Consider the following 15480-nt stretch of genomic DNA (forward strand, 5'->3'; position numbering starts at 1 on the left):
AGGAGGTCATGATTTAATAAATTATGAAACAGCCACATGAAGTACTACGATATTTTCATTCAAAGCTTTTAATACATAAGAAAATCCACTCAGTATAGTGCTATGTTTAAGCAACATAACATAAATCTTGACATGACTTTGTGTATGAAAGTATTGGTCTTTTTGTTCATGAAGTTTTTGTGCTTGAAGTTTGTAAAAGATCAGCTGATACAATAATCCATGAAATCAAATACAACCGTCTGTAACAGTAGGAGGGAGCCCTTGTGGGGGTAGTGGTTCCTTGTTGGGCTGAGATACACTGGGTCAGCAGTTTGAAACCATCAGTAACTGCAAGGCAAAAAGACTGGACTTTCTACTCCTGTCAACAATTACAGTCTCGCAAGCCCACGGGGGAATCACTATGAGTCAGCATTTGGGGTTAGTCTGTAACAGAGGTTTGGAAGGATAAAGATGAAGTTTATAGACAAAATTATCATTTTCTTTACTCTCTAGTATAGCAAACACTTAGCTAGAATTTTGTAGTCCATATTATCTGGTTATCAGATAAGCCATTTACTTGGTTTTTAAAACTCTGCTGTCAGAATCTGCCGAATGTTATTCTTTGTAATAATTACTGTTATGGTTGGTGATTTGATTCTGATTCATGGAGACCCCATGTGTGCAAAGAATGTTTCATAGGGTTTTTAAGGCTGTGGTCTTTTAGCTTGTCAGGCCTGTCTTAAATGTCACTCACATTTTCTGTATTTTAATAAAGATAGCACCTGCATTTAAGATTCCCAATTATAACAATCTCATCAGTCATTCAATACTTATTGAAATAGCCCTTATAACTTATTGCATTTCTAACTATTGCCCATCAAACAGTGTCCCATATGTCCCCAATGAGCACCAGAGCCACTTGGGACAAATGCTAGACAAGAGAGCAGAAATGGTCCCAGGCAGACCCATTAACACTACCGAGAAAGCACATAAGCCTAGTCTATTTTCACTTCTTTATTTGTATAGCCCAGATGAATCTGGTATAATTTTATTAATTTAACTGGAACCCTGCTTTTTAAGCCCATTACTATACACTGTTATTGAGATAGCATTTCCTTGGTGGTATGGAAAAGATCTAAAAATATTGTCTTTGTATTTTGACCAAATGTGTGTACATGCGTGTGTGCGTGAGTAATGTAGACACATAGAGTAGGCGGGTCACTGCCTGCACTAGCATCTCTATTGTGATGTACCATTCTGTACCATAGCTAAGAAAATGCAATGCCTAGAGGTTTCCTTGGTCTATGCGCCTTACCTGTTTTTCCAGAGCTGCAAGCACTTCTCAGTTGTTCTTGTGAGAGTGAGAGTTAGAAAAAAGGAAGGATCGTGCCCTCAAGTAACATAATGACGTCAGAAGGGTGCCGGCACCGTGGTTATGCATTAGGCTGCTAACTGCAAACTCAGCCGTTCGAGACCATTGGTCACATCATGGGAGAAAGATGAGGCTTTCTACTCCCCCCAACGTTACAGTTTCAGAAACCGACAGAGGTGGTTCTACTCTGTTCTATAGGGTTGTTATGCATCCGATTTAACTGGATGGCCCTGCGTTAGGTTTTTGGTGTGGGTGCTGCTTTTTTTCCCTTTCTTTTTTTAGGGGAGAGTGTGAACGCAGTCCCCACTACCCCAAATTATGCAGTTGAGTTTCCCACATTTGGGGAAATCGCAGGGGTCAGCACACCCGGAGTGCAATGGAGAAGCCTCGCCCTGGGAAAACCACCTTCGTGATCATGGTCTCTCCCCTGCCTGTACTGCTTTCTCTATTTTTGACCGTAGAACTCAGCAGCAGGCATATTATATCTGTGGTTATATCCTTAAGTTTTACCTCATTATTAAATATGTAATGCTCACATACAAGGCACTATGTTTGATAACAGGGTAGAAATAGGTTGGCCTATAAAGAAAGGCAAATGCTCCACTATTTTAGCTACCTGAGACAGTGCTAGTTGCTAATGTACAAAGCCCTGGTAGGGCTGTCGGGTAAGCATTGGATAGTTAACCTGTGCTAAACTGTGATCTGTGGTTCAAGCCCGTCAGCTGATCCTCAGGGAAAAGATGAGACTGCCTCATCCAGTAAAGATTGACTGCCCCTAAAGTGTGACAGGGAGCACTATGAGGCGGAGGTAACTTGATGGCAGCTGGAGACGTCCCAGGATAATGTGTAGTTTCTACATTGTCCTCCTTGTTAACATGCCTGCTTCTACAAAGTACCTGGATACTCCAGATTTTTTCGTATTTCAATTTTGATTGTCTTCTTTTCAATTGTCACTAATCTTAGTCTCAGCACTTAGAGCTAATCTATGTTGCACTATTTATGGCTGAAATTACCTTTCCCAGACCACCTGAAGAAGACTTCTCCGCCTTACCAAGTAGCTCTCCTTATGTTGGCCTGCCAATCTCTCAATCTCTCTCTCTCTCTCTCTCTCTCTCTCTCTCTCTCTCTCTCTCTTTCTCTCTCTCTCTTTCTCTCTCTCTCTCCCCCCTCTCTTCTTCCCTTCCTCCCTCTCTCCATTCTCCCTCCCTCCCTCCCTCTCCTCTATAGGAAAGAGTAATGCTATAGGGTTTCACAGACTTTAAATCTCCTTTTTAAAAAATATTTTATTGGGGCTCTTACAACTCTTATACCATGCCATATATCAATTCTATCAAGCATATTTGTACATATGATGCCATCACTGTTTTTTAAACATTTATTTTCTATTAGAGCCCTTTGGATCAGCTCCTCTTTTTACCCCCCCACACCCCCCAACCCTTAATAAATTATAAGTTATTATTATTTTCATATCTTACACCGATCGCTGTCTCCCTTCACCCAAGTTTCTGTTGTTCGTCCCCCTGAGTGGGGCGGTTATGCTTCCATCACTGCAGTCGGTTCCCGCTTCCTCTCCTCGTCCCCCCACCTTCCCTCTACCCATCTAATAGAGTTCCTACCATTTCCCTTCCTGAGGGGTTATCTGACCTGAATCCCACATGCTGTGAGCTCTTCTCTGGACCAGTGGACATGCTCCATCTAGCCAGAACTGAAAGGCAGGACTGGGGTCATGATAGTGGGGGGTGAGGAAGCCTCAAACAACCAGAGAAATATTGTGTGTTTTATTGGTGCTATACTGTGCCCCAGTTGACTCATCCCTTCCTTGTGACCCTTCTGTGAGGAGATGTCCTATTGTCTACAGATAAGTTTGGGGTCTCTGTCCCAACCTCCTTTGTTCACAACAATATGTTTTTTGTTTTTTGTTTTGGGGGGGTTGGGTCTTCTGATGCCCTTTACTTGATCCCAAGGACACCTAATGATCCCACAGGCTGGTGTGCTACTTCTCTGTGGCTTTGTTTCTCTGCTAGGTGGTTGCTTGGTTAACGTCAAGCTGTTAAGTCCCCTGAGGCTATATCTTTTGATAGGTGAGTATCATCAGCTTTCTTCACCACATTTACTCATGCACCCATTTAGTCTTTAATCTTTAGTAGATAAGTCAGCCTCATCATGCTCCCTAGGAATATCCAATGGGTTTTGAACTGCAGACTTTGTGGTTAGCAACCAAATGCTTATCCCATTGGGCCACCAGGGCTATCCCATGTAACTATAACATCATGCAAGCTGTTATAGAAACGTGTCTTCTCTGTTGCTTTCCCACTTCAGAATATACCATGGGGAATTTCACTTACTTTAATGAAAGGGTGCTATTGTGAAAACATCATCATTTTCTCTGACTTTAAATAAACTATAATGAGGCGGCTCTACAAGTTCTATACTTAGCAGCAGTATTATTATCTGCTCATAATACTACTAATAAATAACTTTTTAATGTACAATCTGCTCTGATTGTGCTGTAGGAACCATCATATTGTGGATTACTTTGCTGGGTAGAACATTTCCAGCCGACAGGCTGCTGTTTAGGGTAGATAAATATAGCTTGCTTATTTAAGCGCTTTACCTTGTTCTAACCCTGCTGAGAGATCTTCTAAAGCAAGAAGCTTTGGAATGACCTAGGCAGGTAATGTGCTGAAAGCACCAGACAAACTCTTATTGGAGGCACCGTGATCAGATAATAAAGCAACCACTGAAACTCAAGGTCAAATGATCATTAATCTAAAAACAATCTCTAAATGACATAAGAAGAGCTTTAACCTTGCATCCACTGCATCTGCAGCCCAGCTTTATCTCTCGGCGGAGTAAAGTCAGTCATGTGAGAAGCATAAACCGAGCAGAATTGCAAAGCCTTTTATCCCACCTGCTGGAAATCAAGTAAGTGAGGGGAGCGCATTGCCTCACAATTTCACTGATGCAAAGAAATGAGAAACGAGTTCACGAGGCAGTGCTTAGATAGAAGCAGTGGACAAGTGATGTTCCTTGAATTGTCTTTTCTGCTTGCTTCCTATGTACTACACTTAACATTCCAGAAAGCCGCTGGTGGAAACCAAAAAATGAAAATTAGGCTTGTTAATTGCAAATGGTCATTTAAACCTGATTTTTTTTTCATTCAGAAAGAAGTTTCCTAACTCTACCCCATAATGCTGATTGTTGAGAATTGACAAAATTAAATTCAACTGCTTGCATTTTTCCACTTTAAGTGTAATGCTTTAGAATATTTATACTTCTGTTTATTTTGACAAATAAATGAAGGAAGCCATCATTTGGGTCATTTAAGAAGCAATAAATTTTGAATTTGCTAGGGTGAGGAATGTTGGTCAGACTTCAATGTGCATACAAATTACCCAGGGATCTAGCCAACACAGAGGGTTAAACTTAACCCAGGAAGGACCTACACTTCCACCTCCGAATAAAACCAGAAGCCACTATCTAGTCAGGATGCCCTTCTGAGTGTTGGTGACCACAGGGTTCAGAGCAGAACTGCTTCAGGGCTCATGTTTTGACCTTTCCTAAAAGCAAACAGCTCACCAGCCTTTCTTCCAAAGCAGCCAAACTTTCAGTGAATAGCAGAGTTTAGCAATTTGCACCACTCCGGGACTCCCACAAACTCATTTTGCCGGTCCAAGGCTCACATAGTAAGGTTTTAAACCTGGTCTTGTACCTATGGCGAATCTAAAAGAGCCAGTGAAAACAGGGGAAGTAGAAATCAATTTTCTTAACGTGTTGCTTTTTTCTCTCCACTTTCATCAATATGCCCGGCATTTAAAGCAACCCACTGGTGTGTATAGTTTATTCTTTTAAAAATAAAGCCACAGAAGTTCAAGAGAGCACTATTCTGATCTGTCTACGCTTTGCATCAGCACCTAATGCTCCCTTCGTTAATCCAGGTACTCTGCTCCTCATCCCAACCTGCTTGGGTGAATCAACAGATGACTGAGAAAATGCAATGTTTGCATGTAATCAATCAAAGTCTTCAGCTAGGTTCTATTGACTATCCTCTGAGTAACAGTAAGAGAACAACAGTGCTTCTTTGTTGAACTCATAAATTAGCATATTTGCATAAAACGCTGACTCAGCTCTTGGATAGGCCCACTGACTTCGCAAAGTGGTTCAAAGTAGGAAACTATGTTAAAGTTTTAATAAAACTCTAGGGCAAATTCCACTGCCACACAATGAAATTCCATTAGGTACAACTTTATATTTGGCTCCACAATTGATAATAAAACATACCACATGGCATTTCTCTTTATTTAGTTTTCCCGGAGGCTTGTTTTTTAGACCATTTATGCATTCTTCAGAGAGAGTGGTTTTGCCTTTTTAAGTTGACAATTATTTTTAATTTTGTTCCTCAAGAAATACTAAAATATGTATATTATGTTAGAATGATGTCATAGCGAGTGCATTTAAAATGATGCATTAGCAATTATCCTCCCTAATGATTTCTATAAATATCCAAGCATGTAAGGTCTCAAAAGGCTAATAAACAATTTTATGGAAGAAATGATTCCATTTTTTCTATAGCCCTACATATCCCTCACTACCATCAAGTTGATGCTGACTCATAGTGACCCTTTAGGACAGAATAGAACTGCCCCTCTGGGTTTCCAAAGCTGTAACCCTTTGTGAGGGCAAAGAAGTCTGCTCCCTCAGAATGGCTGATGGTTTCTAATGCTGATGTTAGCGGCTCAGCGTGTAACCACTCTACCACCAGGGCTCCTCTCGGACCTATCAAGAGCATTCAGTAAATATGTTCTGTGTGAACTTTGGCTTGATCTTTCTATGGTTGATCTATGACTTCTGCAAAGGGTCAGAAATACTATCAAGTTTCTTTAAAATGAATAACATACATTGAAGAAAAACTGAGAGGTCTGTATCCTGTTAAAAGTAATCCAAACGCCCTCTTATTGCGTCAATTCTGACCCGTGGCTCCCCTAAAGGACACACGTTGCCTTCCCCTGTGGTTCCAAGACTGTAATTCTTTACAAGAGTAGAAAGCTTCATGGACTTCCTCTGAAGCAGCTGATGGTTTATAACTACTGAACTTGGAGTTCGCATACCAAGTCGCCACTTCCCCAACAGGGTTCCTTGACCTATCGCATAGCAAGCCCTTTATCAGTGTTTGTTGTCTGTGCATTAATTATAACATTAGCATTTGTAGTTAATTTTATAATTTATACATTAATTCCTCTCACTGACTGCTCTGAAATTGGTGCGATGCCCTCAGGTCTAATTTGCCAGTATCCCCCATCCAGGGGTAACCTGCTGCTTTGGTTGCTGAGAGAGCTGCTAGCAAGCCATCTCTTCAGAGGCTGGGTAACTCGGGTCCTGCCTGAAGAGACCGCATTCAGTCAAACGTGGGGCGTAGAGAAGAAAAGGTTATTTTCACTGATGTCCCTCTGCCCGACATTGATTTTGCTGCCCGTATTTTCTTAGGTGTTAATCCTCAAAGCCTTCCCTAGTGATGTTCTTGTTATTTGCCATCAAGTCAACTCCATTTCATGATGACAGATGTCCTTTCAATATCTTCATAGCCATCAGAGATGCTTGAGTCCATTGTGAGGGTTATCCGTGTCAATCGATCTCATTGGGTGTTTCCCTCGTTTAGCAGTGACCCCGTACCTTGTGATAAAGGAGTCCTGGGATGAAGTGTGTTACACATTGGGCTACTCACTGCAAGGTCAGCAGTTTAAAATTACCAGCCAATCAATAGGAAAAAGATGAGGCTTTCTACTCCAGAAAAGATTTGTTGTTGTTGCTGTTGTTGTTGTTATTAGGTGCCATGGAGTCAGTTCTGACCCAGAGTGACCCTGTGCACAATAAAAGGAAACCCTGCCCAGTCCTTCGCCATCCTCACCAAGACATGGCAGTCTCGGAAACCCTCCGGGTCCTGTAGCGTGACTAAGAGTAGGTGTCAACCTGAAGGCAATGAATTTGTTTGGTGTTTATTCGTGGGTATTCTAATATTGTTGTGGGCCCTCAAATCAATCCTGACTATTGGTAACCTTGTAGGCTAGAGTAGACGTGCCCCATCAGGTTTCTTCGGAGGATATCACCAGGTTTGTTCTCCGCAGAGCCACTAGTGGGTTTAAACTGCCAAATTTTAAGTTAGCAACTAAGCACTTTCTCATTTTACCACAAGGGACCTCTACTTTACCTAACATGATGTCTTTTGCTAGCAATTGGTCCTTCCTCGTGTCGTTGGCACGGTAAGACAAAAGAAGTCACATATTTGCTTCTCAAGAATATTTTGGTTCTATTTCTTCGAGGCAGTTGTTACTAGATGTGAGCGAGTTAGTTGCTTCTGACTCACCATAACCACAAATCATGCCTGGACGTGCGCCAGCCTCACAATTGTCTGGCTCCATCAGGACAGTCACTCTCGAGCCATCCCACTGAAGGCCTCCTTCTTCTGTGCTGACTCTACTTCACCAGGCAAGGTGTCCTTTTCAAAAGGGTGGCCACTCTTGATAACATGTCCAGAGTACTTGAGATGACTTTTCTTTTGTCTATACACCTTGTACTACATATTTCATACTCTGTACTTTTATTTTTTACTCTCCACTATGCACACATTACCTTCACTGAAGAGTCTACTCCAAAGAGACCCAATTTGGGAGAATAGCCACTGTAATTCTCCACTGAAGAGATAACAAAAGCAAACTCAAAACTGGTCAATGGCATGCCCATCATTAACTAGCGTATATACGTCTTACACTGAGACCCTCTCATTGCAGACCCTGGTCCCCCTACCATAGGGTATTTTTTCCTCAAGAGTGTATCAGATCCTTGAAAAGCATTTTACCTGTGCTCATCTGAAGCAGCTTTAAGTCCCTTTAATCATTTTCTAAATATTTTGATCCAGTTGCCCACCCCAACTCTTTCTCTACCTCAACAGCAGGACGTTCACAGGACACTGGTAAATGCTTAACTCGGAGTCTCCTCGGGTATGTGGCTACAAAATACATCCAATTCAGAACGCCATGAGTACCAGGACCTTGGGCTGAAGAGAGAAACCGATATTTAGATGAGAAAGGGGAAAGGCCAATGGCAGGCATTAGATCAAGGTAATGTAGAGGATCGCCCTGCTCTGTTAAGAACAGAGCAAAGTAAGGGAAAGATAAACTTCTCTCCTGGGTGTCTGTAGCTTCCCTGTGACCACTCAGACCCAGAAGGCCCGGGCCAGACTGCCATAAGAATGCATTCATAGAGTACCGATCACGCTTTCACTTCTCTGGGTATGCACCAGCCTCTGGAAAGAGCGTTGCTCTGAGATGTCATGAAGCTAGCATCCAACTCATGGTAACTCTGCTTCAGCTCTTGGGAATAATGTTGTTGTTGTTCGCTGCCATCCAGCCAGCACCCGACGCATGGTAATTCCAGGCAGAACTAGATTTTAAGAAGTAGGCCACCCCGCCTCTCCCCTGCTGTTGGATTCTGTTAGGACTGCATGATCACAGTCATAGCAATATGAAAGTCTCCACGGACAAGTGGGTGGTGCCTTTGCATGAGGTGCATTGCCTGGGGCTCGAACTTAGGTTTCCACCTTGGGAAGCAATATGTTCTACCATTGAATCACCATTCTCCTTTGGGGCTTAGTAGAATTCTTAAAATCTCATATGGAACACAATCTATGGAGGTCAACTGCTTTGAGCATGTTGTAGTTTCTTTAGTTAAACCACACACTGGTCAGAACCAAAGCATACTATGGGTCTCCATTCAAGAATCACTTTCAAAATCAAGAGAATTTTGTAAGCCAAATAAATGGGTCCACTTGTGCATATTATTTCATAATAAACATTTCCAATACAATAAGATTAAAATGAAAATTTTCCCTTTGCAATAGTTATGATAAAATTTGGTTTATTTGTTAAAGGGAAGAAAGTGTTCACTGCCCTATTTCTTTGTTTTTGAGAATTTTGCCTAAATAAATAAATAATAAGGAGGGCAAAGGCCCAGCAGTATAGAATATACCTAACAACGCAATGGGGGAAATAAATGAGGAAGAAGTAGGACATAGCACTTAAATTTAGGAAGAAGTAGGATGTAGCCTACCTCTTTCAGTCTCAGACTCCTTAAGTCCCCCCTTAAGTCAAACTGTTTGAATCCCCCTCCTATCTAATTTGACATTCACACAAGAAGATCAGCATCCCTTATACACATGATTGCATGTTGGCAAAATATGATTAAAATGGCACTGCATTATACAAAAGAAGCAGCTTGCTGTGTTGGGAAGATACGTGCCTTTGTGAAAAGCCCAAGGTAGGTAGTTGCAGAGTGATAAAAAGCATCTGGGCAGCGCCGAGAGGGGAAAGCCCAGCAATGATATCACTGTGGCAGGGACGGGTGGGCGTGGTGGGTTGCTGAAACAGCTGTCCACGCAGAGGAGAGGAATGGCCAAACACATCCGGACAGCCGTCACAAATCTGGCACAGCATAGGGTGCAGCTACCGAAGCAATGAGCGATTACACTTCTCTAGACATCTCCAGGAAGTCACAGTCAGCTAAAGGAAAGGCACTGGATACATCTTTCCTTACTGACAAAGGAATGCGGGATTCACCTTCCAAGGGGCAGAAAAAGCAATGAGGGGAATTACTGTTTAGGACCAAATTCTAACCATCAAAGAATGAACTGGCTGGCATGGTGGACATTAAAGAATGATTGGAGGGAAAACCCAGTAATAACAACATAGTTTGTGATCATTAAAACACTGAATCCTAAGCAAAGCTAGATGTATGCCCTAAACTGAAAAATGACAAGTCCTTGTGTGGTGCCAAGAGTTACGCACTTGACTACTAGCCAGAGGTTGGAGGTTTGACCATGCTCGGAGGAGTCTGGAGGGTGAGGGGTTAGAAATCTGCTTCTAAAATGTTACAGACTTTAAAGACCCTCTGGAGTTATGGCAGTTACATAATCTACTATCAACTTGAGTGAAGGAGTGGAGTCTAGCTTGTCAATCAGGTCATAGCAAATGAGGTCTCTGTGTGGGCATGGCCTTCTCCTGAGGATTCTGGGGACTCCTGTCTTCCTCCCTGGAGGAGGGACACACTCTCTCTGTTTCATCTTCCTGCAAACAAGCCACATGGAGCTATGTTGATGGAGCCAGAATCCTGGAGTTGGAGGAGCCACATAGAGACCCATACCAGCACTAAGATGTTTCCATTGCCATAGGCTCCACAAACTTTCCACCCACTGGCCTGTGATCTTCCTACATTCATCATCATTGCATGTGTTGTGTGAGTCTGAAGAGGACTTTATAGACTGGTATTGCACATATGGGTTAATATTGGACTTGTGGACTTGATCTGGACTGGGTTGGGATATTTTCTCAATGTACAAGTGTTCTTAAATAGAAAGCTTTTCTTATATACAATATGGTGCCAGGAGTAGGGTGGATATGTTGACTGGAGTGGCACTATACGCTATAGGGGCTCAATATATATGGCTAAAGAATTGTGTACAGGTGCCAAGTTGGCAAGGGGTGGACTTTGATAGGTATGTTTATTGTGCCAATCTGGTCAATAGGAACATGTGGGACTGATCAGGTCATAGTGTGATTGCAGGACATAGAGTTAAATGGCTCTGCAAGGCTACCCACCTCTCTAGTTCTCTGCCTCCACCTGTGAGCTACACTACCTTTGGACCAGGACAATCTGTGGATCATTTCATTCGAGCTTGAGGCTCCTTCGAGACCTGCTGCACCACACTGCTGGTGCATACATCACTTGAACTTAAGACTGGTGGATCCTGTTGCCTTGCATTGCTTGCATTCGATAACCCATCTGCCCACATGAGTTGAAGGACTTTCAGTATATTAACTGTTCCAGGGAAGTGAGTTGAACTGAACCTCTGTACTGCTGTGTGGACTAGTTAGCTGTCATGTTCCTCCTTACTGTATAAACGTATATATGTGTGTCCTTCTTTGGTTTCTCTAGAGAATCCTGGCCAACACAGAAGTCTAGTTCTACACTGCACACAGAGGGTCACCATGAATCAAACTAACATGATAGCTCTGATTTGTTCTCTGTGGACAATCTCTGTAGGCAGATTTTCTTATGCTCCCATAAAAGATGGGCATGATTTTATGGCCAAAGACTCTGAAAGCAAAGAAGAAATCTAAGCTTTCAAATTTGCAGCTGTGAGAGTCTAATCGTGGAGTGTGGGTGAGCAGCACCCGTTAAAACCATAGAGGCAGCTCCACTAGCTTTCAGCGGGTACAGCAACTATAAAGGTGTCATTTATAAATAATGGGAGGAGTGACACATAGCCAAAAAGAAATTAAAGCTAATCCCATAGTAGTAAAAAGAAAAGATTCTGAAAAGTGCCAAGGAAGATGAAAACAGGTTTTCAAAAGGCATGTTGGGAGCAGAAGAAATGTTTAGTAAAAATTTTTGAGGACAATACTGCAGAGTCTACAAAAGAGAGGTAGTAAGCAAATTGCTCAGGTCTTTTCTCTGTGGCAGTGGGGCTTCATCATTGTCTCCTATACCTCTGTCCTTCACATGACATTGTGATGGGCTTGTTGACCACGGGGCTCAGCCTGCCCTGTCCGTGGCCAAGCACACACTACCAAACACTCCCCCTAGGATTTAGGATGTGAACGGTCAGAAAGCATTTCCCTTCATTTTGAATTTGAACCAAATTCAGCAGTTATCTTTTCTGACATGTGGGGAGCCTATTCATGAAAGGAATTGGGAGGGCCCCTCAGGACACCATCTACCTCCCTGAATCCAGCCCCGACAGAAACAGCCCTCACTCCAGAGTCCACTGGCTCCGCGAGCCCAACCATTTCTTTCCTCTTTGCCGAAAAGCTTACACTGGGTTTCTTGCACTTCTGATCAAGAAGAACCTTTGCAAATATATTAGTTAAGAACATTAATTGTCAGATTTTAAAATGAGAAAGCAATTATTGGAGGGGGAAATTAAAGTCTAAGACAGGTATGAAATTGAAAGACGGGGCGGGGAGTACATTTCAAAGGACCTTATTCCATTTCATAAAGCTGAAACTAGCATTAGATGATATCAGTGATCTGTAAATAGTCATCTTTGAAGAGCCATGGAGAACAGAAGTCTTGCTGACAGGGAGGAAAGGGCAAATAAATGTTCTCATTTTCAAAAAGGTAAAAGAAGTTAAATTCTTTAAATGATATGCCAACAAGATGGGATGAATTTCTAGCACGATGTGAAAGCAGAAAAGTATTGTAAACAGTTAGGACATAAGGAGATGATCGCCAGAGAAGATTATACATTCCCAAAGTTCAAATTGGGCTGAGATGATACCATTTCATGTTATAACTACATTCACATGAGAAGTAGATTAGGAGATTCTTCTTTATGGCAAGTGCTGTGAGAGACACTACTCTGATATAATAGTATGTGCAATGACTACAGTCATAACGGTTTACTTTGTTTATTATACTATCTAGCCGATATTAAGAATTCAACAGAATGCACACATTTATACACATGTGGATAGACAAACACATATATGAGCATAGGATATGCACATATATACACTTATAGGCATATGTGCATATACATAAACATGCAGGACTGTACAAACACACATGAATATGCATATACATGTATAATATGCACACACATATAGACATGCACCCACCCCAGAGAATAAAATAGCCAGTGCAATCCTCATGATACTGAGGAGAAAACTGCAATGAGGAAATTTGTTCCAGATACACAGTGACACTGTAGCCTTAAAGGGAGTTTTGCTTGCCTTTGACTTTAAGGAACTAACAGTGAGAAGTTACCATGCGAAGCATGAACTCCCCGCTGGACTACAATAACTGCAGTATGACATTCAGAACAAGTCAAGGATTTATTCTTCTAGCCCTATTTTTATTAGACTCATGGTGGCTCAATGGGACAGTAATGCTACTCAATGGGACATAATGTTACAGACCAGCACTGCCAATAGGTTTCCTAGGCTGTAATCTTTACAGGAGCAAAGTGCCAGGTCTTTTCTCCTGCAGAGCCGTTGATTAGGTTCAGAGTACCAACCTTTCAGTTAGCACCTATGGTAGCTACATAATCTGTTGTTAATTTGAGATTTCTGAGTGAAGAGGTGGAGTCTAGCCTGTCGATCAGGTCGCAGCTTGACCTCTTTTGGAGGCACCAAGGAGATAAATAGCTAGCTGGAGGCAAGACACAGACTCACTCCCTGGGGGACATTGCAGCTGACAAGACTCATGGAACCAGGCCAGTGCCCTGAGCTGGAGGAGCCATGTGGAGACTCCTGGCAGCGCTGAGATGTTTACAACGCCACTGAATCCAGAAGACTTCCCACCCACAGGCATGTGATCTTCCTGCATTCAGCATCCTTGCATGTGTTTCTTGAGTCTGACAAGGACTTTCTAGATTGCTATAGGACATATGGGCTAATATCGGACTTATGAACTTGATCTGAAATGGGCTGGGATGCTTTCTTAATGTACAATTGCTGTTTATATAAAGCTCTTTCCTGTACACATATTTGAGTGTCTCTGGATTTGTTTCTCTAGTCAACCCAGACTAACACAACAGCCAAGTGCTTAACCATTCTACCACTAAGGTCCCTTTCTTGGTGATGAAGCTAGCTACTGGATCTTGCCTAGGTGGAAAGCACTGCCCGTGAGGATGAACCATCAAGTCACACTGGGGTTACAGATGAGGGAAACGATCCGCTTTGCCTGATGAGAGAACTAAAGACGCATGTAGTTGATGTGGGAGGAAAATTCATTGCATGTTCCTTCTGTCATCCAGAAGAGCTTTAAAAGGCAAAAAGAAAAGTGGGAAGGAGGTACTATGAGTCATGTTTTAACACAAAATAAATGCAAGAAATTAAATGCAGTGCTGCAGCGCTTTTTACAAAGCAGTGATGAAATGTTTAAGGCCACGCTTCCCTCACATTCAGGAAGCCAGACAGATACCTTGAAGGGGACTAAAAAGACTTATTTGAATTGTTTCCTCTGGTTGTGTAGGTCCAGCAGGTCTTGTTGACCAGACAGGTTTCCAAGTTAAGTCCCTTGAACAATCCACATCAAAAGAAGTAGATCTAAGTCACAAGAAGTCCAAGGCTCCCTCGGAAAGGAGAAACTCACCACCTGCCATATATGGCCCAAGATTTGGAGGTAAGGATTTGCAAGTGAAAAAATGAGGAGATTTTGACTGAGTTCTTCTGGGAAATCAGTACCCAGAATGGAGAATTCGTCAGGATCACACCAAAGAATCATCCTCGAAGCTCAGCACATTGGAAAAGCTACTTGTGGTACAACATGTGCTGTGATATAAAGCCCAGCAGGATGAAATTACCGAATGCCATGTAATGTTTGAGAAAGAATTACTGAGCATATGTCTGATCATCTCGGAGTTCAAGCCTGGCACACTCCTATGACTTGTGCTTGGAAACTGAGCGAGCAAGATGAAACAAGCATCAGTTCCACCTTGAAGACCAGCCCTCAGCAGGACATCACGTGGCACACAGCCGTCAAGGCAGTAGAAAATAAAGCTTCTGTTCACTCTTCTCACCGCAGCCATCGAAAGCATGGCTGACACCACCCTCCCCTTGGTAGTGACTAACTAGTCACTGGTGTTGTGGTACTCTTGGAGCAGATGATGACCACAGAGGTGGTACTGTGCTCCTGTCATCCAGAGTAGTGCATGCCTCTCAATACCAAAGGAAGCTTCCCTCCCGAATCAACATTCATTTTGATTTTTCTTCTTAGACATACATAGAAATTATCTGACCAAAAAATCAGAAACCAGTTAAAAGCTTTCACACACATTTTGTCTTCTTACTAATACAGCTGTACTAATGCCGTTTGTGCAATTGTGCTTAATCTTAGCCTTGCTGTTTGAGACCCGGGACTACAATAGGAGACTTTTAATTATTTTGTGCACAAAGTATTTTCTGTTTCAAATTTTTTCTGCTTTGAGTTTTCTGTTCATACCATGATTTTTGTGGCAATTTTTGTGGCAAAAAAATTGTGGCAATGGACTTTGATACAATTATTTGTGACACACTTGTTCCAAGAGGACTCCAAGGATCGGCTTGGTGAGATGAGACCAGGTTCTGCAGATGCCC

At 42.3% G+C, this 15480-nt stretch overlaps 1 non-coding gene across 1 annotated transcript; it reads right to left on the bottom strand.

Moving 5' to 3' along the window:
• Nucleotides 1-1630: 1630 nt before the first annotated feature.
• On the bottom strand, nt 1631-1793 carry LOC142451928 (U1 spliceosomal RNA). The gene has a single exon (XR_012785032.1). It is a non-coding gene; the product is annotated as a U1 spliceosomal RNA (small nuclear RNA).
• Between the last annotated feature and the right edge of the window lie 13687 nt (nt 1794-15480).

This window comes from Tenrec ecaudatus, chromosome 6 (genome assembly GCF_050624435.1).
Source record: "Tenrec ecaudatus isolate mTenEca1 chromosome 6, mTenEca1.hap1, whole genome shotgun sequence".
In the NCBI taxonomy this organism is placed as follows: Eukaryota; Metazoa; Chordata; class Mammalia; order Afrosoricida; family Tenrecidae; genus Tenrec; species Tenrec ecaudatus.